This window comes from Ornithodoros turicata, chromosome 1 (assembly GCF_037126465.1).
Source record: "Ornithodoros turicata isolate Travis chromosome 1, ASM3712646v1, whole genome shotgun sequence".
Taxonomy (NCBI): domain Eukaryota; kingdom Metazoa; phylum Arthropoda; class Arachnida; order Ixodida; family Argasidae; genus Ornithodoros; species Ornithodoros turicata.
Genome location: NC_088201.1, coordinates 141,500,520 through 141,525,523, shown reverse-complemented (window position 1 = coordinate 141,525,523; position 25,004 = coordinate 141,500,520). Strand labels below are relative to the sequence as shown.

The following is a 25,004-nucleotide window of genomic DNA, read 5'->3' as shown; positions in this document are numbered from 1 at the left end:
ACCGGCGCCCGCCAGATGGCAGCGACTCCACTGCGTCTTTATCTCAGATGTTCAGACTTACCTTGTGGTGTGCAACTTTCCGCCCACTTCATGCTGATTGGTCTGATTCAGACGTCTAAGCCTACTGATCACCCTTCCAATGTAAGCCTGCCGATTGGCCCGTTCTAAGCCCACTGACACCGGATGGTGCAACCCTTTACTGGCTCCGCCCACTTCAATCTGATTGGCCCATTCTAAGCCTACCGATGGCTGGCGCTGATTGGTCCACGCTAAGCCTACTGAACGGTGATTGGCTTACCTGTCGCTCCTAAGCAGCTTCAGACAAGACACATGACAATTGTTGATTTCAACCTTTATTTGGTACAACAGCCTCCTGGTCCAGCTGTGGGTAGGTTCAGCTGCATCAGAGAGATCATTGGCCCATAATTCCATGTGGACATCTCTCACGCTCACTCAGCTCCCTCGGTAGATTCCAACTGTTATTGGTTCATCTGACTGCACGTGGCCGCTCACCCAGCTCCTTATTGGTTCTAGTCGGTCACCGCTCCCTCATAGGCTCCAACTCCGATTGGTCCATCTAACAGCAAGTGGTCACTGCTATTGATCCATTGAACCGCAAGCCACTCAATGGTCACTCACACTCATCTCTAGACGAGATAAATTTAACTGTGGAACTTTTACCATAAGATAACTGTAGCGGGGGCTGGTAGGCTCCAACGGCTATTGGCCCGCGCTAACCGCATGCCTCCACCCATTGGTTCACAACGCGCATGCTCTGACGGCGCCGAAGTAGGCTCCCTACACATTTAATAGAAATTATGCTATTGGTCCAGCTGCGTCATAAGGCACGGCTTGGTTCTGCTGTGGCTGGCCCTGATGCTACTTACTTCGTGGCGCAACTCTTTAATGGCTCCACCCACTTCGCATTGATTGGTCCATTTTAAGCCTACTGACTTCTAAGCCAGTCCACGCTAAGCCTACTGATCACTCTACCAGCGCTCTGATTGGCCGCTGCCAATTGGCCATCGTTCTAAGTCCACTGATACCAGATGGCGCAACTCTTCACCAGCTCTGCCTACTTCATGCTGATTGGTCCATTCTAAGCCTACTGACTTCTAAGCCGAACCACGCTAAGCCTACTGATTGTCCCTTCACACCAAAGCCTACCGGTGTCTGGCCCTGATTGGTCCACGTTAAGCCTACTGAACAGTGATTGGCTAGCCTGTCGCTCCTAAACCACAATGCAGCAGCTTCAGACAAGACACACGACAATTGTTGATTTCAACCTTTATTTGGTACAACAGCCTGTGGGTAGGTTCAGCTGCATCAGAGAGATCCCGGTCATCTCTTGCGCTCATTGGTCACTCAGCTCCCTCGATAGACACCATATGGCTCATCTAACTGCAAGTGCTCATTGGCCCATCTGACTACAAGCCTCTCATTGGTCACTTATGTCTAGGGCTCCCTAATAGGCTCCAACTGCTATCGGCCCATGCCTCCATCCGCGGCTGCTCACTGGTTCACAATGGAACTTTTTCACATGCTCTGCCCTGCACATACAAGAGATGGCGCCGCTTGTCTTTGCAAAGATGGACAGCTGCCATTGCATTGGTGACTCATTTCTATCCAACTGGTTCATACTTCTAGAGAGCCAGCGTTCTGAACAGCTTACATGCCGCCGCCTCCCGCTGTTCACATAGACGCAGTTGGAAATGAAAAAAAAAACATTTTCAGGGTACACATCTCAAAACACACTCTACACGAGTAAAGTTGGCTTCCCCCGGTTGCACGCGGGCGTTAGGTCAAGCCCGTCCCATCCGCGGCTGCTCACTGGTTCACAATGAAACTTTTTCACATGCTCTGCCCTGCACATACAAGAGATGGCGTCGCTTGTCTTTGCAAAGATGGACAGCTGTCATTGCATTGGTGACTCATTTCTATCCAACTGGTTCATACTTCTAGAGAGCCCGCGTGCTGAACAGCTTACATGCCTCCGCCTCCCGCTATTCACATAGCCACAGTTGGAAATGGGGGAAAAATTTTTTTTTCAGGGTACACATCTCAAAACACACTCTACACGAGTAAAGTTGGCTTCCCCTGGTTGCACGCGGGCGTTAGGTCAAGCCCACCCCATGAGAACAAGCTTAGGATCGTTTAGGATGTGTGTGCTTTGCAGTTCAACCTAAAAACTGTTTCAATCAAGCAGAATGGCAAATGATGCAATGGAGCGCGTTCATTCTTGAGAACGAATTTTGTGACAGAACATAAACAAAACAAAACATTTCAATGTGCAAAAAACTCATCGTGATGCTAATCAGGGAAGCCAGCACGAGTTCGAAATAAGCAAGAAGAAGCACATGATCGATAAAACAACGATAGTTGATGTTGTGCAGAGAAGCTGGTTTGAGGGAAAACAGCTTGTATGATCAATAAACCCCATAGAGCTTGGGCCTGTTTTTATTTTAGACAGCGCGCATTCAACACGCGAAATTAAATAAATCGAGCAGAATGACAATAGCATAGTGGCGCTATGTGGTGAAGCTCAAGACGCACTGACACTCCAACGCTTATTAAACAATGCTATGCACGCACGTACTGAAGCTAAAAAAGAAAAAGGACAGACTCAACCCAAGCTGAGTATGAAGAAACACAATTTCACACTGCTCCCCTCAGAATACTCTGTTCAAACATAGCCAGTGCACACGACACAGCTCGCAGTCCTGGAAGCACTCTTAGAAATATAAGTCCAAGGCACAACGTCGCACTATGAACGAGTTCACCTCGGAAAAAATGCGCTCACCTTCGCAGACGGGCACATAGATTCACGAGCACAATGCAGCAATATCTGAAACATGCGGCGCGTGGACAGCTCACGCGACTTTAGCCAGCCCGTGTTTACGCAAGTTTTAGACTTCAACATAAGAAATTAACTAAATCAAGCACAAAGCACAGTGATGCTATGTCGTGACTGACGCTCCAACGCTTATTAAACAATGCTATGCAGTGAAGCTTCGCACGTACTCAATGTTAAAAATGGACACTCAACCCAAAACTGAGTATGAAGAAACACAATTTCAGATTGCTCTCTCCGAGAACATCCCGTGCACCTCAGCGTTCCTTCTCTATACTGGAAGCAGCAATATTAAGATCGTCGCACTATGAACAAGTTCATCTCATAAAAAAAGAAAGGGCTTACCTCATCACACCGGTATTACGCACGTAGACTCTTGTCGCGTGGCGCGGTACAGCAGGGTAGGGAATGATGGCCGCGTGGACAGCTCACACGATTTCAGCCTGCCCGCGCACACCTCACAACATGCGCCGACACACCCAACATGTCGACCACTTACCATGCCAGCCGCACGGAAAACTTGATAGCCGAAACACAGGCGCGTAACACACCCCTCCGGTTGGGACCATCTCTTTTATATCAGTGCTCGCTCGTTTCCGCAAGGTTGCAAGCCCGAGAAATTGGGTCACCTTGAAGATGTGTTGGAGCCATCTGTTTTATATCAAAAACGCACTTCATGGCCAAACTCTGCGGCGGACCCTAGCGGAAAAACATGTTGCGTCAAGGTGATGTAAATAGGCCTTCTCCGAGAAACTGGGTCACCTCGTAAATCATGTTTTCCGAGGTCGCACGTATTAAAACCAGTGATCACACCACGCTATGCGAAGGAAAAAAAAATATCCCTATGAGCCCACCTGCTCATTGCCGAAACAAGCTTTCTCTAACCAAGAACAAAGGGTTCGCTTATGCAGTTTCCAAGAAGTTCCAAATGTCCTTCGCAGCTAACGGGCGCGCATCACGGGCCGTTCCTGCGTGATTGTGTAAACAAAATCGCACCACTCTCCATGGGCGCATTTGAGTTCCGTCCATCGGTCGACTCTGGGTTAAGCTCACAACGAGGAAGATGAGGAAAGTTCTCATTTTCAGTTCATTCGGCAGTATTTCCTGTTTTTAGAGGGGAAAATTCTGTGTTGTGTGATGGAGAAGCTATATAGATAGGTGATAAGGAGACGGATTATATAGCACGTACTCATCGACTAAACGAGTATAGTTTGTGGAGAGCGCCACGCTATTTTAAAGCCATTTTATATCATATCCCAAACGTTCTGCGCGATCAAAGGGAAGAAGAAAACCGTTTCACGCATCACGGTGCGTGCGCGTTTCAGCGTGCTCAAACAAGTTCTGGCTATTAGTAAAAGAAGTAGTTTTGGGTTCCCAGGCGGCTTCTGCATGGTGTTTCCAGCGCATCATGCGATGTTCTACAACAACGTAAACTGTTCTGCGCAATCAAACAAGTCCCGCTCCCCCGCGCGTAGCATATCATAACTTGTTTCAGCGTGCTCAAACAAGTTCTGGCTTTTATGGTCGTATGATGGTACAGATTTGTAAGAAACACTGAAGAGATTCAAGGATGATCCTCCGACATGAGAAAAGTGATGAGCAGCGACTTGACAACCGCGAAACTGCGAAGCCTCAGTGTGTCGTGTGAGATGGATCAGTTCGTATGCAAACGCATGCTGGCAGATTTACAATGCCTACACAACTTTTTAAATCGACACGGAGAAGAGAGTGATTTTAGTGACATTTTGAGAGCTATTCCCGTGCGGAGTACTCATAAAATAAGACAGTTTGTGAGATACAAGTTGGAACTGTTGGAGCGATATAGAAACGGAGAACCCATCGACGAGACAATCATAAATGCCGGGTTTTCCATCCCCGTGGTGCGCGACTACTGGAAAAAGAACTACACGAGCTTGGACATTACCGTCGTCGAGGGAAATGAACGTGTTGTCTCCACGTTAGAAGACGTCCTCGCTAAAGTGTTGTGAATACGGTGTTTACCACAAACAATTTTTTCATAATCTTTATTGTTTGTGACATAAATTTCGCACGAAATAAATGCGGGAATGAAGCAACCACTATAGTTTTATGGTGTAAAACAAATCCACCTCGCGAACTACGCGGCGTATTGCCCACATTGAGGAGATATGTAGTGACAGCGCGAAATCTTCATTGTTTACGTAGATTGAGATCATCCACAGATTTTTTATGAAAAGAAACGTTTATTTGCCTGTGCTGTGTCACTCAATCCTTGGAAATATAAACCGACCGCTCACTTGGTAAATCGTACAACAAGATTGATTCCACCGATAGACCAGCATGCGTAGCAGAAGGAGAGCTTGAAGAATATCTACCGGTACAATGTCTTCGTAGCTCGACCTCCTTAGGACTTCATCGAGATTACGTGATATTTTGAATAGAAATGAGACTCCTTGCTTTCGCTCGATTACGTAGTACACGCGTAAGATCTTGTCCTCGGAGCTGTCTATCCTGTCATCTGCGCTGAATCTTTTGTTGATGAAAGCTTCATATATTCCTTCCGGCACTTCCTGTTCAGGTATCCATTGGAAGAAGGTTGTTACAACATCGAGGACCACGCGACCTACAGAAAATGTAATTTTCGTCAGTTCTGTGAAGAGAGGGCAAGAAATCGATTTACCCCTTCTTCTATCAAACACCATGCTGTGTCGATGTGCTATCCCAAATCGTGTGCGGTGGGAGCTGGAATTGCACAGCGTGTTGCCTATTTACAGATATAGAGGGAGGGTATTTTCGCACATCAGGCTTCGAAAGTACCTTATTCCCCATACTTTGTTTTAGGGTTACTCCATGTGTGGTTATAAAGATACGCGATGTCAAACGCCCGCGTGGCAATTTCAAAAAAATGCGTCGAATGAGGTAGGCTGGACGTTCGAAACCGTCTGTTCATGCATGCAAAAATCTTTTGTGCGGAAGAAAGAGCTTTATTTTACGTGAGGATTACACAGCAGTTTCACTCGATCTTTAGGGGACAGCCATCCGGTTCGTACATGATACGACATCATTCATTCCAGAGGTAAACTAAGACGTGCAGCAGATGAAGAGCTTGAAGAATATCTATGCCCGCAATGTCTCTGTAGCCGCATCTCTTTAGGACTTTGCGTGATATCATGAATAGGTTCGCATCTCCTTTTTCTGGCTCAATTTCGTGGTATACTCGTAGGATCTCGTCCACAGCATCGTCGACGCTGTCGACGGTGGTGAATCGTTTCCCGATGAAAGCTTCATAGAGACCCCGCGGTACTGCATCTTCCGGAATCCAACCGAAAAACGCCGTCAAAACATCGAGGACCGTTCGCCCTGCTGAAAATAGTGCTTTTGATTAGACAGCGAGGATAAAATCGCAATACCTTTTCTAATTCGGCTGTCGATTTCCATTGTGTGTGCCCTTGAATCTCTTCAGTGTTTCTTACAAATCTGTACCATCATACGACCACAAAAGCCAGAACTTGTTTGAGCACGCTGAAACAAGTTATGACATGGCACGCGCGTGGGAGCGGGACTTGTTTTGATCGCGCAGAACAATTTACGTTCTTGTAGAATATCGCCTGATGCGCTGGAAGCCTTTTACTAATAGCCAGAACTTGTTTGAGCACGCTGAAACAAGTTATGATATGGTACGCGCGTGGGAGCGGGACTTGTTTGATCGCGCAGAACAGTTTACGTTGTTGTAGAACATCGCCTGATGCGCTGGAAACACCATGCAGAACCCAAAACTACTTCTTTTACTAATAGCCAGAACTTGTTTGAGCACGCTGAAACGCGCACGCACGGTGATGCGTGAAACGGTTTTCTTCTTCCGTTTGATCGCGCAGAACGTTTGGGACATGATATAAAATGGCTTTAAAATAGCGTGGCGCTCTCCACAAACTATACTCGTTTAGTCGATGAGTACGTGCTATATAATCCTTCTCCTTATCACCTATCTATATAGCTTCTCCATCACACAACACAGAATTTCCCCCTCTAAAAACAGGAAATACTGCCGAATGAACTGAAAATGAGAACTTTCCTCATCTTCCTCGTTGTGCGCTTAACCCAGAGTCGACCGATGGACGGAACTCAAATGCGCCCTTGGAGGGTGGTGCGATTTTGTTTACACAATCACGCAGGAACGGCCCGTGATGCGCGCCCGTTAGCTGCGAAGGACATTTGGAACTTCTTGAAAACTGCATAAGCGAACCCTTTGTTCTTGGTTAGAGAAAGCTTGTTTCGGCAATGAGCAAGTGGGCTCATAGGGGTATTTTTTTTTCCTTCGCATAGCGTGGTGTGATCACTGATTTTAATACGTGCGACCTCGGAAAACATGATTTACGAGGTGACCCAGTTTCTCGGAGAAGGCCTATTTACATCACCTTGATGCAACATTTTTTTCCGCTAGGGTCCGCCGCAGAGTTTGGCCATGAAGTGCCTTTTTGATATAAAACAGATGGCTCCAACACATCTTCAAGGTGACCCAATTTCTCGGGCTTGCAACCTTGCGGAAACGAGCGAGCACTGATATAAAAGAGATGGTCCCAACCGGAGGGGTGTGTTACGCGCCTGTGTTTCGGCTATCAAGTTTTCCGTGCGGCTGGCACGGTAAGTAGTCGACATGTTGGGTGTGTCGGCGCATGTTGTGAGGTGTGCGCGGGCAGGCTGAAATCGTGTGAGCTGTCCACGCGGCCGTCATTCCCTACCCTGCTGTACCGCGCCATGCGACAAGAGTCTACGTGCGTAATACCGGTGTGATGAGGTAAGCCCTTTCTTTTTTTATGAGATGAACTTCTTCATAGTGCGACGATCTTAATATTGCTGCTTCCAGTATAGAGAAGGAACGCGGAGGTGCACGGGATGTTCTGGGAGAGAGCAATCTGAAATTGTGTTTCTTCATACTCAGTTTTGGGTTGAATGTCCGTTTTTAACATTGAGTACGTGCGAAGCTTCACTGCATAGCATTGTTTAATAAGCGTTGGAGCGTCAGTCATGACATACCATCACTGTGCTTTGTGCTTGATTTAGTTAATTTCTTATGTTGAAGTCTAAAACTTGCGTAAACAGGGGCTGGCTAAAGTCGCGTGAGCTGTCCACGCGCCGCATGTTTCAGATATTGCAGCATGGTGCTCGTGAATCTATGTGCCCGTCTGCGAAGGTGAGCGCGCATTTCTTCCGAGGTGAACTCGTTCATAGTGCGACGTTGTGCCTTGGACTTATATTTCTAAGAGTGCTTCCAGGACTGCGAGCTGTGTCGTGTACACTGGCTATGTTTGAACAGAGTATTCTGAGGGGAGCAGTGTGAAATTGTGTTTCTTCATACTCAGCTTGGGTTGAGTCTGCCTTTTTCTTTTTTAGCTTCAGTACGTGCGTGCATAGCATTGTTTAATAAGCGTTGGAGTGTCAGTGCGTCTTGAGCTTCACCACATAGCGCCACTATGCTATTGTCATTCTGCTCGATTTATTTAATTTCGCGTGTTGAATGCGCGCTGTCTAAAATAAAAACAGGCCCAAGCTCTATGGGGTTTATTGATCATACAAGCTGTTTTCCCTCAAACCAGCTTCTCTGCACAACATCAACTATCGTTGTTTTCTCGATCATGTGCTTCTTCTTGCTTATTTCGAACGCGTGCTGGCTTCCCTGATTAGCATCACGATGAGTTTTTTGCACATTGAAATGTTTTGTTTTGTTTATGTTCTGTCACAAAATCCGTTCTCAAGAATGAACGCGTTCCATTGCATCATTTTCCATTCTGCTTGATTGAAACAGTTTTTAGGTTGAACTGCAAAGCACACACATCCTAAACGATCCTAAGCTTGTTCTCATGGGGTGGGCTTGACCTAACGCCCGCGTGCAACCAGGGGAAGCCAACTTTACTCGTGTAGAGTGTGTTTTGAGATGTGTACCCTGAAAAAAAAGTTTTTCCCCATTTCCAACTGTGGCTATGTGAATAGCGGGAGGCGGCGGCATGTAAGCTGTTCAGCACGCTGGCTCTCTGAACCCGCTGAACATATTCAGCGGGCCAATCGGTGGGCTTAGAACGGGCCAATCGGTGGGGACGGCCAATCAGAGGGCTTAGAAAGCGTGGGAGAGTGATCAGTAGGCCTACAATGGACCAATCAGCGGAGCCGGTTAATTAGCATAACGGGGGCGTGTTCAGCGATACGCATGCACCAATCAGCGTGAAGAGCCGAGTAATTAGCATAAAGGGGCGGAGCTACAGTCAACCAATCAATGATCAGTAGGCTTAGCACGGGCCATTCAGCACGAACTGGGTGGAGCCAAGCCAATTAATTAGCATAAAGGAGTGGAGCTACGGTCAGCCAATCAAAGATCAGTAGGCTTAGCAGGGGCCAATCAACGTGAAGTGGGCGGAGCTAACGGCGGCCAATCAGATGGCTTTGGATTTGGCTTGTGTTGGCTTAGAACTGGATTGTGTTGGATTATAACTGGATTATGGCTTAGAATTGGATTGGAATTGGATTAGAATTGGATTGGAATTGGATTAGAGAAAACTCTTGGCTATAGGACTCCTTTCTATACTACTGAGCTCAAGAACGGAGGTCGTTTTGAGCCAACTTTACGATATTTTTTTTTGGCAAGTTAGCCTTCTCTCCTGAGCCCGAGATTGTTTATACTCGTAAACTACTGTATGGTGGTTCGCTTTACCTAAAAATTCGAAGCTGACCTGTGTTCATTGCTCAACTAAAAAATCGAGAATATCAATCAAATCGTCAAAAATGTCAGTTTTGAGATAGCATTTTCACATATATGAGGTCGTCTGGGAAGTAAAAGAAGTCGTGCCATTTGTAGGACAGACCCTTTCCTATAACATATTGAAAATGTACAGGTGTATTTTTCCTTAAGCGAGAAAAAAAAAATATTTTTTTTCCATCATCATGCACGAGTTGCCGCTCATTCGTTATTTGAGGTCGTCTGAGGAAGTAAAAAGTCATACCTTTGTCACCGTCCTGTGAAAACAGATCCTCTCCTTTACCATTTCGAAAATCTATAGATGGATTTGTTCATACGCGAGAGAAAAGCTTCGTCAACTCACTTGCATCCCGTCTGTAAGGTACCATCTTCACCTTTTGGACGAATTGTCGCCTTCTGCTGTTCTGCGAAGTTGTACCAACTTCACACTCACAGTGGCTGATTCGTAACAGATTTCTTGTCATTTCTTGTTGTTTTCACATACCTGAAGTCGTCTAGGAAGTGGACAAATCATACTGTTTCACGAATAGATAATCTCCTATTACATATTAAAAATCTGCTGGCGTATTATTCTTAAACGGGAAAAAAACTTCGCCAGTGCATTCCAGCATCCGCTTGCACGGAACCATTACCATATTTTTCTCCCATTCCTTGATGTGGATCTTACTGCGCCAACTGACCATAGCTATTGGCTCGAAGCACATCCGAACGCGACGTAACACTCTCTCAAATTTCTGGGTTTTTCTCAGACGCTGTCAGACATATGTCGGCACAGTTCCTTTAGAAGTCGTCCCCGGGACGCACATTCCCCCAGAGTATAGATGGGTAGAAATCCAGCGAACCGGTAGAGATGTAGGAAGGGAGTTGCCTCAGGACAGAAGCCGCCGATATTTCGAACAGAGACTGTTCTTCTTCTGGGCACCGTCCTCATCATTTGCAAGGTATTTAAAGGGTTAGGTGTGACGTGTTTAAAGGTTCATGCGAATTGTGGGTCAACAGCCCGGAGGGAAGAAAGGTTCCATACGGGCTTCTGCGGCCGGAGTGAATGGCTGCTTTGTTAGAGTGTAGAGGGGATTATGTGAACGTAGTGATCTAGGCTACAGACCGGTTACAGAAAAATGGAAGGTTCACGAACACGTGGACGAAACGGGACAACAGGCAAGAACTGGCAAGCATAGCGAAAGATAAGGAGGTTAGTGGTTACGTGGGGAAAATTCCAGAACGAGCAAAGCTTTTTTTTTCTGAGAAGCTTGACGAACTCTCCAGTACACTTGCCCAAAGGGACTATCCAAACTCCCTCCTAACCGAATTCCGTCGCAAGGCACTCACACTCGATCGAGACGAGGTTCTGGAAAACCGAAAAAATCCTGACGCGTGCCAAATAAGCTTCATCACAAGATATTCCAACGCACTTCCAAACATCAAAGCCATTCTACACAAGCACGAGCCCCTCCAGTAGTAGGTACTGGACTCTCATAGTGCACAACGCCCAACTGGCCTGAACACGATTTAATTAGCAATTAGAGCTAATTGGGACCCCCACATTAATCAGCATCATCCAGTGAGTCATCACACTAATTGGGGAACATCTATCTCGTGTCCAGACCACCCTGAGCGTTGTGCACTACGAGAGTCCATAAAAAAGAAAAAAATAGATAGAAATAGAGTGGAGAGAAGGAGTTTAATTGAAGATCAACGGCGCCATCTTGAAGAAAGCGGTCCGGAAAGGCCGCTGACCGTCGCTGGGCGACGGAGCACAGAGGCAGGTTGCAAAGCATCGCAGCTATGACCACCAGTTCCGGACATCCTGTGACGTCAGCTGTGACGTCATCACGGCATGTCTGGGCAAGTTAGGACAGCTCTGGGCATGCAAGGAGAAAAACACTCGTAATACAGAGGCTGGAAAAGCAAGAGTATGCAAACCATCAATAGCTAACAACAAAAAAAATTAGTTACACAACAAATGAGCCCACCAGAACAGGAGCACAGAACCATGCGACTGCTCCATCCGAGAGGCAGGCAGAAACTGACTCGTAATGGTTTTTGTCCTGTATAAACCCCGCAGCTGCACCCCCTAGCGGTTACTTTCTCAACTAATCTCACAACAAAATTATTAAGAATCACGCCAGCACTACTCCCGGTCCCAAGGCAGAAGATGATAGAAAATGGCGGGAATGCCCGGACAACAGCAACCAGCACCCGACGTGCACGGGCACGAAAATCGCAAACAAAGCGGGAACAAAGTTGGCGAAAGCATTAGTTACACAACAAATCACCTCACCACAGTAGGAGCGCAGACCGATGCGACTGCTCTCGTCGACAGCCAGGGATCAAGTGACGACGGAGCGAACGACCGCACGTGTTCTCCCAACGAGAGCCAGAGGTGGACTGACGTAAGCGCCACTCTACGGGTGCTACGCATGCGCGCGCTCGTAGCGCCCTCTGCGCGCTCCTACCGCCACCTGCGAGAGGCTAAGAGAGAAGAGCATTCCTGCGCCCCCTGCTGGCCATTCTCATTGGTCGTGAGGCTAAGTGAGAAGAGTATTCCTGCGCCCCCTGCTGGCAGTTCTCATTGGTCCAGACATCATCCTATTGTCTCAGGGCTACACTGTTCTTTTCCACTAATGCTCCTTTGGTCAATCTGCAGTGAAGCCACGGTATGACGTCATCATGCACCTGCGTGGCTCAAGGACGCGTGCGCTCTAGACAGGGGACCTATTATTTATTGAATCACTATCCCAAGATTATTTCCTTTATTCTTCTATAACGATTGCATAGGAAACTATTGCAGAAGAGCACCATGCATGAAAACTGATCGTAGGAATTCCAAAGTCTTACTAAATGAGACTTGCAAAAGAACAAAATATCCTAACATGTAACTCCATCAACGGCTAATAAGAGGACTAGGCACTCAACAAATCAACGCGCGCAGAACTCAGGGCAGCACTATCGTCAAGACGACAATGTTCCTTGTCAAAAAAGAACAAAATACAAAGCGTTAACACGGGAAAGCATGCATATCGGAGCATGTCAGGACACATCAGGACAAATTCGCACGACTGTTGGGCAACAGAGGAAAACGAACACTTGAACAGAGTGAAAAGACACACACCATCATTTTTCCCGTTCACAGCATTCCCTCATTGTAAATCCGCTCGTCACAAAATCCACCTGCATCGTCGAACGCCATTCACCAGTGACCAACCACAGATCCGCACCCCATCAGAGGCAGACAGAACCCCACCTAAGCTACGCTCTTCAACTGACGATCAACGCAATTGCCAGGATCATAATTACCGTGTCTACACCCGCCAGTGTCCAAGAGAGAAGTGAATCCTTGCGCCCCCTGCAGGCCAGTCTCATTGGTCGTGACGGCATCCTATTGTCTCAGGGCTACCCTGTTTTTTTCCACTAATGCTCCTCTAGACAAGGTCAACCTGCAGTGAAGCCAGGGTATGACGTCATCTTGCATGTGCGTGGCTCAAGAACGCGTACGCTCTAGACATGGGACCTGTTATTTATTGAATCACTATCCCAAGATTATTTCCTTTATTCTTCTATAACGATTGCATAGGGAACTATTGCAGAAGAGCACCATAGAAAAGAGGAGATTATAGCATTTCATTCCCAAAGTCTTACTGTACAGGGAAAAAATGGTGCAGCAAGACATGTTCATCCCACCCGAGAGCCAGGTAGATAATTGAATAATGATGCTTTGTTCCTCCTGAATAAAGTCACACACCTGTCCCCCTCGCGGTTACTCTCTGAACTAAATGAATCGCAAAAGTATTAAGAATAGCACTATTCCCATTCAAGGCAGCACTATCGTCAAGAATATTCCTTGTACAAAAAGAAAAAAACCACATGTAGAAGGAAAGCATGTCAGAACAAGCCCAGGCATGGTCAGCGCATGTTTGTCAGACAACAAGGGGGAAAAGCGAAAAGAAACAAAGAAGGAAACCAGCATCAAACTATTTCAAAGCACACGCACTCCTCTTGTTCAAAAACAGTGCTCATCATAAATCTGTCCAGGGGAATACACACCATTTTGCTACACTTTTTTCAGTAACAGTCAACGCATTGCTAGAGACTGCGTGACATCATCACATCCTGTCTGAAGAAGACACCGGCAAAGACTCCTATTAATTATTGAATCGCAAGATTATTTCCTTTGTCCTACTCTGAATGACATTGATTCTCTCATTAAAATTCAACAAAAAAGCACCCTGCATATTAACTATTTTCACCCCAAAGGCTCATCATGGTCATTAGAATTACAGTAAACTACCACTGCTCCTTAAAATAATAAGTGAGACCACTCAACATCACCTCCAGGCTTATGTAATACATGGCCCTTTCTATGCTCATACATTCGTTGTCTGAGGCTACACTTGCGAGCAAAAACGCGCGGAAGCCGGGTGGGCAAAGTTCCATTCGCGCATTGCGAGCATAAAGGCGGGAAAGCCTGGTAGCAAAGTTCTATTCGCGCACTCCAAAGCACAAGACAGAACGCCTTTACGGGAACATGATGGCATTCCTATACTATATTAATGATTATTGCATTGCAGTTTCGAAAAGCTTCTACAAAACTATAATTTTAGGAGCCCATTAAAATTCAACTTTCTATGGAAACTATAATTGCCCTATTACTTGGATCGCTACTAATGAAGCGCTCCAATTTTTTCTCTCTTCCCTTTTCAGCCTTGTCATGCAGTGAAGCCGACTCATATCCAAAATAGTTAATTTACACTGAGGGTGCCGTGCTTCAGGAATTCCTATCCTGCGTTCAGATGCAAGATCATTCAGATGCAAGATCAGATGCATGATCATTCCTTTCTTTCTTTTTTGGTTCGCGTCGGCCGAGTGGCGATATCCTATTACATCCGGAACGAGGACCTATCGCTTTGCGATCGCATACAAGAGTGAGCCATCTTTTGACGATGGTAGGATAATTATTGACCTGAGGAATAATATGGATTTATGTGGTTGTGGTGGACTTTGTGTTTGTGATTGTGAAAATGTGAGTGTGTGTCTGTGTATGTGTGAACCAGGGATCCCACTTGACAAGTAAGTTCTTTGTGTGTGCTTTTTCATGTGACACGAGTGATACATTTATGTACCATTGCGTGGAATAGTGGCTTAAAAAATAAGGGAAGCAGCGCTTGCATTGCTATCTGTAGGATAGACCGAGAGCGTTTTTAATGGAATTACCTCGCGAACCTGGTGAAGTCTTCGTTTTGGGCAGGCTATTTTATGAGAGCCGGTCCTGTTGCGATGCATTTGATACGCTTTCCTGAAGCCGCGTGCTTTGTTCTTGTAGTGTGGTTTACGCCTTTATCAATAGAAATGAATAGAAGTGTTTGTTTGTTTGTTTGTTTGTTTGTTTGTTTGTATGTTTGTTTGTTTGTTTGTTAGTATGTGTCTGTCACGTTCGTAGCGCTGTTCAAGCTTTATTTGCTTTGCAAAAATTCAGACTTTATGGTATTAAGCTGTTCGAGTAGAAGTGACTTTCCCTGCTCGCTTAAGATAAATTGTGTACCCCTGCCCTGTGCTTTCTTCACGCAGGGACAATGCAAACGAGTATTTAGCATTATGCAATAATTATCTGATAGCAGAAATGGGTGTCTTTGTCACAGTTTATTAGCGTGTGTGTCGATATTTTATTTTATTTTTTTCTCTTATTGCTATTCGAGCAAAAGTGCGTGTAATTTGCGCTGCTCTTTTCTTATTTTCTCTACTTTTATGTAGAAGAAAGCCTCCTGCGTAAAAGCTGAATAATGTTCTATCAGTGGAAGTGGGGTTGTTTGTTTGATTTTGTTGGGTGTTCGATATCATGATGAAGTAAGCAGTGCTTAATTTTGCAGGGTTTTGAGCAGAAATGCTGGTATCTGAGCACGGAGTAGAAATTGCTATATTTCTCTGCTCCCTAAGAAACTTTGTACGTCGTTTTCCAAGCAGACCGCGTTTAGTTTACGCGAAATTAACTTATGTATGCTCTATGATGATCCGCCGCAGGCTTAACCCTTTTCCCCGATCCCCAGTGTTTTGGCATTCGATGTCGCATGTCTAGACTTGTTCAGTAGTGTCTTTCTTGCTGCAATTTTTACCCTTCGCTGATATCTTGTTGTTGTCATGTCGTGCTAGCCGCGTAGCGATAAGCGGTGATTCTCCGATTATTCCTAGGCGGTACGGCTTAAGCCTTTTCCCTGCTCACTGAAGGAAATTTGTGTATCCCTGTCCTGTGCTTTCTTTACGCAAGGGTAATGCGTCTGTGTATGTGGCACTATCATATACCAGACATGAGTGTCTTTTTCTTGGTTTATTGGCATATGCTTCAGGTTTTTTAAGTCAAGCAAAAGTGCGTGTAATATTTCGCTGCTCTTTTTCTTATTTTCTCTACTTTTATGTAGAAGAAAGCCTCCTGCGTAAAAGCTGAATAGTGTTCTACCAGTGGAAGTGGGGTTGTTTGTTTGATTTTGTTGGGTGTTCGATATCTTGACGAAGTAAGCAGTGCTTAATTTTGCAGGTTTTTGAGCAGAAATGCTGGTATCTGAGCACGGAGTAGAAATTTCTATATTTCTCTGCTCCTTAAGAAAATTTGTACGTCGTTTTCCAAGCAGACTGCGTTTAGTTTACGCGAAGTAGAAAAATGAAGTTGTGTATGCTCTATGATGATCCGCCGCGGGCTTAGGCCTTTTCCCCGATGAGCAGTGTTTTGTATGCGATGTCCCATGTCTGGACTTGATCAGTGTTGCAATTTTACCCTTCGTTAATATCTTGTTGTTGTTGTCGTCTTGTGTTAGACGTTGAGCTTCGTAGCGATGTGCGGTAACGCTACGATTATTCCTGAGCGCTCCGCGTGTTTAATGCGTTGTCCTCTGTGTGTGCATGCGTGTGCTTTTTTTCTCCTGATTTGTGACGTCATCGTGGCATGTCTGGACTTGTTTAGCAGTGTTGCAGTTCTTCCCGCTGCTAGTATCTTGTTGGTGTCATGTTGTGCTAGCCGCGTGGCGATGTGTGGTGACCTGAGGTCTTAAGCCTTTTCCCTGCTCACCTAAGGAAATTTGTGTATCCCTGTCCTGTGCTTTCTTTACGCAAGGGCAATGCGTCTGCGTATGTGGCACTATCACATACCAGACCTGAGTGTCTTTTCTTAGTTTATTAGCATATGCTTCAGGTTTTTTAAGTCAAGCACAAGTGCGCGCAATTTTTCGCTGCTCTCTTCCTCAAATCACCGATTTTACGCAGAAGAAAGTCGCATGGTGCAGCTGAGAAGTGGGTTTCTCTGATTGTTTGTTAGATGTTGTTAGGAGCTCGGTATGTTGAGGAAGTCAGCTGTTAAAGGTATCCGTGAAGAAATGCTTGCATCTGAACGCAGGATAGGAATTCCTGAAGCACGGCACCCTCAGTGTAAATTAACTATTTTGGATATGAGTCGGCTTCACTGCATGACAAGGCTGAAAAGGGAAGAGAGAAAAAATTGGAGCGCTTCATTAGTAGCGATCCAAGTAATAGGGCAATTATAGTTTCCATAGAAAGTTGAATTTTAATGGGCTCCTAAAATTATAGTTTTGTAGAAGCTTTTCGAAACTGCAATGCAATAATCATTAATATAGTATAGGAATGCCATCATGTTCCCGTAAAGGCGTTCTGTCTTGTGCTTTGGAGTGCGCGAATAGAACTTTGCTCCCAGGCTTTCCCGCCTTTATGCTCGCAATGCGCGAATGGAACTTTGCCCACCCGGCTTCCGCGCGTTTTTGCTCGCAAGTGTAGCCTCAGACAACGAATGTATGAGCATAGAAAGGGTCATGTATTACATAAGCCTGGAGGTGACGTTGAGTGGTCTCACTTATTATTTTAAGGAGCAGTGGTAGTTTACTGTAATTCTAATGACCATGATGAGCCTTTGGGGTGAAAATAGTTAATATGCAGGGTGCTTTTTTGTTGAATTTTAATGAGAGAATCAATGTCATTCAGAGTAGGACAAAGGAAATAATCTTGCGATTCAATAATTAATAGGAGTCTTTGCCGGTGTCTTCTTCAGACAGGATGTGATGATGTCACGCAGTCTCTAGCGATGCGTTGACTGTTACTGAAAAAAGTGTAGCAAAATGGTGTGTATTCCCCTGGACAGATTTATGATGAGCACTGTTTTTGAACAAGAGGAGTGCGTGTGCTTTGAAATAGTTTGATGCTGGTTTCCTTCTTTGTTTCTTTTCGCTTTTCCCCCTTGTTGTCTGACAAACATGCGCTGACCATGCCTGGGCTTGTTCTGACATGCTTTCCTTCTACATGTAGTTTTTTTCTTTTTGTACAAGGAATATTCTTGACGATAGTGCTGCCTTGAATGGGAATAGTGCTATTCTTAATACTTTTGCGATTCATTTAGTTCAGAGAGTAACCGCGAGGGGGACAGGTGTGTGACTTTATTCAGGAGGAACAAAGCATCATTATTCAATTATCTACCTGGCTCTCGGGTGGGATGAACATGTCTTGCTGCACCATTTTTTCCCTGTACAGTAAGACTTTGGGAATGAAATGCTATAATCTCCTCTTTTCTATGGTGCTCTTCTGCAATAGTTCCCTATGCAATCGTTATAGAAGAATAAAGGAAATAATCTTGGGATAGTGATTCAATAAATAACAGGTCCCATGTCTAGAGCGTACGCGTTCTTGAGCCACGCACATGCAAGATGACGTCATACCCTGGCTTCACTGCAGGTTGACCTTGTCTAGAGGAGCATTAGTGGAAAAAAACAGGGTAGCCCTGAGACAATAGGATGCCGTCACGACCAATGAGACTGGCCTGCAGGGGGCGCAAGGATTCACTTCTCTCTTGGACACTGGCGGGTGTAGACACGGTAATTATGATCCTGGCAATTGCGTTGATCGTCAGTTGAAGAGCGTAGCTTAGGTGGGGTTCTGTCTGCCTCTGATGGGGTGCGGATCTGTGGTTCGTCACTGGTGAATGGTGTTCGACGATGCAGGTGGATTTTGTGACGAGCGGATTTACAATGAGGGAATGCTGTGAACGGGAAAAATGATGGTGTGTGTCTTTTCACTCTGTTCAAGTGTTCGTTTTCCTCTGTTGCCCAACAGTCGTGCGAATTTGTCCTGACGTGTCCTGACATGCTCCGATATGCATGCTTTCCCGTGTTAACGCTTTGTATTTTGTTCTTTTTTGACAAGGAACATTGTCGTCTTGACGATAGTGCTGCCCTGAGTTCTGCACGCGTTGATTTGTTGAGTGCCTAGTCCTCTTATTAGCCGTTGATGGAGTTACATGTTAGGATATTTTGTTCTTTTGCAAGTCTCATTTAGTAAGACTTTGGAATTCCTACGATCAGTTTTCATGCATGGTGCTCTTCTGCAATAGTTTCCTATGCAATCGTTATAGAAGAATAAAGGAAATAATCTTGGGATAGTGATTCAATAAATAATAGGTCCCCTGTCTAGAGCGCACGCGTCCTTGAGCCACGCAGGTGCATGATGACGTCATACCGTGGCTTCACTGCAGATTGACCAAAGGAGCATTAGTGGAAAAGAACAGTGTAGCCCTGAGACAATAGGATGATGTCTGGACCAATGAGAACTGCAAGCAGGGGGCGCAGGAATGCTCTTCTCACTTAGCCTCACGACCAATGAGAACGGCCAGCAGGGGGCGCAGGAATGCTCTTCTCTCTTAGCCTCTCGCAGGTGGCAGTAGGAGCGCGCAGAGGGCGCTACGAGCGCGCGCATGCGTAGCACCCGTAGAGTGGCGCTTACGTCAGTCCACCTCTGGCTCTCGTTGGGAGAAGACGTGCGGTCGTTCGCTCCGTCGTCACTTGATCCCTGGCTGTCGACGAGAGCAGTCGCATCGGTCTGCGCTCCTACTGTGGTGAGGTGATTTGTTGTGTAACTAATGCTTTCGCCAACTTTGTTCCCGCTTTGTTTGCGATTTTCGTGCCCGTGCACGTCGGGTGCTGGTTGCTGTTGTCCGGGCATTCCCGCCATTTTCTATCATCTTCTGCCTTGGGACCGGGAGTAGTGCTGGCGTGATTCTTAATAATTTTGTTGTGAGATTAGTTGAGAAAGTAACCGCTAGGGGGTGCAGCTGCGGGGTTTATACAGGACAAAAACCATTACGAGTCAGTTTCTGCCTGCCTCTCGGATGGAGCAGTCGCATGGTTCTGCGCTCCTGTTCTGGTGGGCTCATTTGTTGTGTAACTAATTTTTTTTGTTGTTAGCTATTGATGGTTTGCATACTCTTGCTTTTCCAGCCTCTGTATTACGAGTGTTTTTCTCCTTGCATGCCCAGAGCTGTCCTAACTTGCCCAGACATGCCGTGATCACGTCACAGCTGACGTCACAGGATGTCCGGAACTGGTGGTCATAGCTGCGATGCTTTGCAACCTGCCTCTGTGCTCCGTCGCCCAGCGACGGTCAGCGGCCTTTCCGGACCGCTTTCTTCAAGATGGCGCCGTTGATCTTCAATTAAACTCCTTCTCTCCACTCTATTTCTATCTATTTTTTTCTTTTTTATGGACTCTCGTAGTGCACAACGCTCAGGGTGGTCTGGACACGAGATAGACGTTCCCCAATTAGTGTGATGACTCATTGGATGATGCTGATTAATGTGGGGGGTCCCAATTAGCTCTAATTGCTAATTAAATCGTGTTCAGGCCAGTTGGGCGTTGTGCACTATGAGAGTCCAGTACCTACTACTCCCTCCTCCAAAGCAGTGACTGACTTAGCAATATATTCACAAATCTCATACAGGTCACATACCGACGCGCAAAAAACCTGGCAGACTCCTTGGTCAATGCCAAAATCAGCAAAACGAGCACCCCGTACACGGGAACACGACCCTGAAACCTCCCGCGCTGCAAAACATGCAAGCACGTTCAACACGCTAACTCCATCAAAAGCACTGCGAGCAAGTACACCCACCCCGTTAACCACGCATTCACATGCACAAGCTCCAATGTCATATACTGCATTGAATGCGGCGACTGGTCTATGCAATACATTGGTGAAACCGGCCAACAAATGAACAACCGCCTTACCGGACACAGAACCGACACGTCCAACAAACTCCCCAAAGCAGTCGCCGAACACTTCAACGTTCCTGGTCACAATTTCGACAACATTAAACTACATATTCTAGAAACCGGGTTTAGATCCACACGTGACAGACGTGATAGGGAGTCTTATCTCATATACAAGTTCAACGCTCTCCACCCGTCCGGTATCAACAAATCACAGGGCACCCTAGAAACACTTCACAAATAAAATACGCTTTTTTCTTCTACCTCCATTATCATCTGTTATGTTCTGCATGGCCACTGCTTTCTACTTTCTTTATTGCATGCCACAACTTTGTATTAAAAAAAAAACTTTGCTCGTTCTGGAATTTTCCCCACGTAACCACTAACCTCCTTATCTTTGGCTATGCTTGCCAATTCTTGCCTATTGTCCCGTTTCATCCACGTGTTCGTGAACCTTCCATTTTTCTGTAACCGGTCTGTAGCCTAGATCACTACGTTCACATAATCCCCTCCACACTCTAAGAAAGCAGCCATTCACTCCGGCCGTAGAAGCCCGTACGGAACCTTTCTTCCCTCCGGGCTGTTGACCCACAATTCGCATGAACCTTTAAACACGTCACACCTAACCCTTTAAATACCATGCCAATGACGAGGACCGTGCCCAGAAGAAGAACAGTCTCTGTTCGAAATATCGGCGGCTTCTGTCCTGAGGCAACTCCCTTCCTATTCCCCCAGAGTGTTAGACGTGACGTTGCGTATCTCTGTGACGTCAACAACGGCGACCTTTTTCAGCAGTACCACCACCACCACCAGAAGTCCCTCGAAACCATTTGTTATGATCACGCGCGCATTTCTCCCACAACAGAAAATAAAAAATGAAAAAGCATAGCTGTAGACGCAGTCTTTGTTTCTCTGGAAATAGACGTTTTTACTGCATGTACCTGATTATGAGATACAGGCTCAAAGTAATAATGCCTCTTGGTGCCCTAGACGGAGCATGCCTCATTGTGCATCAGGTTGCCTCAGGTTGTGCCTCAGGTTCAGTGCCATGAGTCAGACATTCAGTAACTGCTTCCAAGAGGTGGCTGTGAGTACTAGTACTCACTACTCACAGCCACCTCTTGAAAGCAGCTTCGTCGTCGTTACCTACAGAAATGGTTTTGGAGCTTCTGATGAGCCTTTGATGAGTTCTTAATGAATCATAAAAAATACAACAGAAACGCAAGTTCTAATGTATTTTGACATCACATTATGATCAACACCTTAGGGAATTTTTACATTAACTTTTTTAATGAGTGATATACGTACTATTTTTATTGTGTCCGTGATGCGGGAAATCATTGGGTTCAATGCAGGACGTCCTGAATTCCATCAGTTCCTTACGTGCTGCATTACACGTCGTGAATTTTACCACAAAGAGCAGCGACCGTTGTTAAAATGTCAAATTTATAATAAAGCAGCTGAGGCTATAAAATGTCTGTGGTGAGCAAAACGGTGTGGTGAGCGAAACGTCAAAAATACACCACAAATATGACGAAAACCAAGTTAAATAATTAGAAAAAAGAAAACGAAAAAACAAAGAAAAGGGAAAGGTAACTGCAGACGCTGATGCAATGCAGAACCATGAAGGCGCCACCAGAGGAATGAACGTGTAGTATAACTCTATTGTTGGGAAAAACTCACGTGACCACAACCGTTGGGCCAATCGTTGGACGTCGGTTGAGTAGCTGTTTGCTTTGCTTTTTTGTTTTTGTCTCCCTGGGTGACCTGTGACGCTGGCGAGGCTTTCTCTTTCCCATCTGTTCTCTCCCTCTCCCCCGCTTTGGCGGTTCTGGGCAGTTCTGGGTGGTTGTGGATCTCCGTTCGCGTCGAGTGAAATAAATAAAATGCGGAAGCGTTCGCTGTTTCTCTTGCACAAAGTGCTTGGATAGGTCTTTCAAAAGCACAAATACTACACAAATACACAATACACAAGTCTGCTGTAGCTGTGCGAAACACGAACATGATATGAACCTTGTTTCTGAAGTTCGAATAAAATGCCGAAGCAACTTTGCACTCACTGATAGCTGATGTCTCACGTGGAAGATTTCACAGTAGAACAACAGCATATTGGCTGCACAGGCTCACACATTCAGAGATCCGGCATGACAGAAAACATGTCCATATCGCTTTGCTGCTTGTGTAGGCGCTTGGTTGACCCGTCACAAAGGAAACTGTGAAGCTGCTATGCCGAGAGATGATGCTCCAACCACTCTGAGTGTCTTATCCATTCTACTGTATCCATGCAGGTGCTATTCTCAAGCAGATATGAGTTGAGTGCTTATACCTGAACAAGATGGGGATGAGAAACGTGAAAACCAAAAATTCTACCTGCCAAAATGCTGCGTATATGCTACAGGTGCGGCGCTATGTTATGCTAAGCGGCAAAATGGAATAGGAACTGACTTACCTGTCATCGAGTGAGTAGCAGAAAAACACAGTATTCGTCCTTCTTGAATCGTTGTCGCACCAAGCAAGCGAAGCAGACCTGCATGCCTTCCACTTACCTACCACTCACTTGACTTGCAGAAGTATCCATGAGGCCCCGAGTTTTTCAGAGTCGGTATCAACAACATGTTAGGGAAGGACACTAAAAACCATCCAAAGCGGTACCGGCATAGATTCTTTGCTTGCGTCCCTGCTGCACCCAACACATTTCGAACCGATCTGCACGTAATGTTGCTCCTGATCTTCGCAGGTATGAGTGATGACCGTGATGTTGTGATTACTATTAATTAGGTGGTTCATTTTAGAGACATAGGAGGCACTTGAAAAGAAACAGGATAAGAAGATTCCGAACGTATCGTGAAGATGAAGGGGTTATATGTCGCGACCTGCATGGAACACAAGTGTCATCTTCTCTGGGAAAATATAAGATGGGAGGTGGCCAACAAAACGTAAAACTCCCTGTGGTCCGTGAGTGCAGCCACCGCACAGTCAGGCGTACGCCTTGTCTAGACACAGTGAGTCATCAGACTTATACTACGCTGTACATACATATAGATATCTATGATTATTTCTTTCTGGCCAGTGTATGCTTACAGTATGTGCCATAACCGACGTTGACGTTGGTTTCCTGCTAATGACAGAAACAAACGCCATCGACAGACTGTATGGGAAGTGCATCAGCGTCAATTGAAGAGAGAACGGACCACTGGCCGTCGCTGAGCTTCTCGACCGCGGTACGTATGAGGAGGTGCATATTGTAGTGTAATCATTTAACAACGTAAATTTTATGTGCTTGGCATTTTCATGTAGGCCCCATGGGGCGCTGAAGATCGCGTCTTGCTAAGGCGTCTAACCGTAGTGCCTCGAGTAGCGACGCTGACCAAGGATCAGAGGAGCTGGCGCCTCCAGACGTTTCTACGGTTAGTGTTCACGTTACTGTTATCATAGCTGAACGTTGTCAAAGCTTTTTAGTTGTGACTACACCAATTGTAAAGTGTGAAAGGTCAATCGGAGCTGGAACAACAGTAGCGGCCGCGGCGTTCTTCTTGGTAAGGCTGCTGTTGTGCCGTTTTCGCAGTTTTTCTGATTATGCTAACCTAGTGAGTGCCAAAAACGCTTGTTATAATGAACCGACATATATCAGTACTTTTCCGTTTTGCAGGATACTGGACACAGCAGATTTTTTTACGTACTGTTCTGGAGCTGAAAAGCAGCCATGTATGAATAAATAAATAAATAAATAAATGGTACAAAACTGCAATCAAGTCAAGTGAGTATATCCGAGCTCGCGTCATCATACATTTGGCACATTGCGTGATGAGCAATTTGCAGTGTATTTGCCGGAGACGCGTCTTTCCTTCACCCCAATGTGAGATGGTGAAGGACCCTCACGCGTCGAAGATGCCGACACAGTGCCGCCTCATGCATCGAAGATGAGCTTTAACTTGCGGAAACAAAACAAAAACACATGTATCGGATGACGCTATTGGAACTGCCCTTATCTTGTGTTGCATTGTCTCTTAATCTTTTTCCAGGGCCCAAGAGGCGACGGTGTGCTCTTTCACCCTCTCACATTGGGGGCAAAGAAAAGACGGGTCTCCGAAGAACAAAATAAAGAAAAAAATGGTGTTCCTTCACGAATGTTTTGCGAACGATCTACCGAAAGGATTTTTGTTCTGAAAACGGCTACGATATCAGGTCACCGAAAGCAACAGATGTTCTCATTGTGACAACTTCGTATCTTTTATAATTAGAAAGTTAATTAACGATTCTTAGGTCATTAGTCATCTGACGGTCGAGCAACATTTGGCCAAGAACGTCCGCCGGCCCAGGGATGATAGAAGTGAAAACAGCATGTCTATAGCCCTTCTAGTTTTTTTTAATGAAAATTTATATCGCCTAAAAAAAGATA

The 25,004-nt window shown here is 45.7% G+C and overlaps 2 long non-coding RNA genes across 2 annotated transcripts; one reads left to right on the top strand and one right to left on the bottom strand.

Moving 5' to 3' along the window:
- Window positions 1-11,240: 11,240 nt before the first annotated feature.
- Window positions 11,241-11,937, bottom strand: LOC135370095 (uncharacterized). The gene is made up of 2 exons (XR_010415213.1): window positions 11,860-11,937; window positions 11,241-11,439 (listed from the first exon to the last, which is right to left on the bottom strand). It is a non-coding gene; the product is annotated as an uncharacterized LOC135370095 (long non-coding RNA).
- Window positions 11,938-14,487: 2,550 nt separating this feature from the next.
- LOC135370089 (uncharacterized) lies at window positions 14,488-24,332 on the top strand. Its single transcript, XR_010415209.1, has 9 exons — window positions 14,488-14,645; window positions 18,300-18,439; window positions 18,566-18,624; window positions 19,096-23,064; window positions 23,174-23,342; window positions 23,398-23,607; window positions 23,734-23,826; window positions 23,903-24,012; window positions 24,255-24,332. It is a non-coding gene; the product is annotated as an uncharacterized LOC135370089 (long non-coding RNA).
- The last annotated feature ends 672 nt before the right edge of the window (window positions 24,333-25,004 follow it).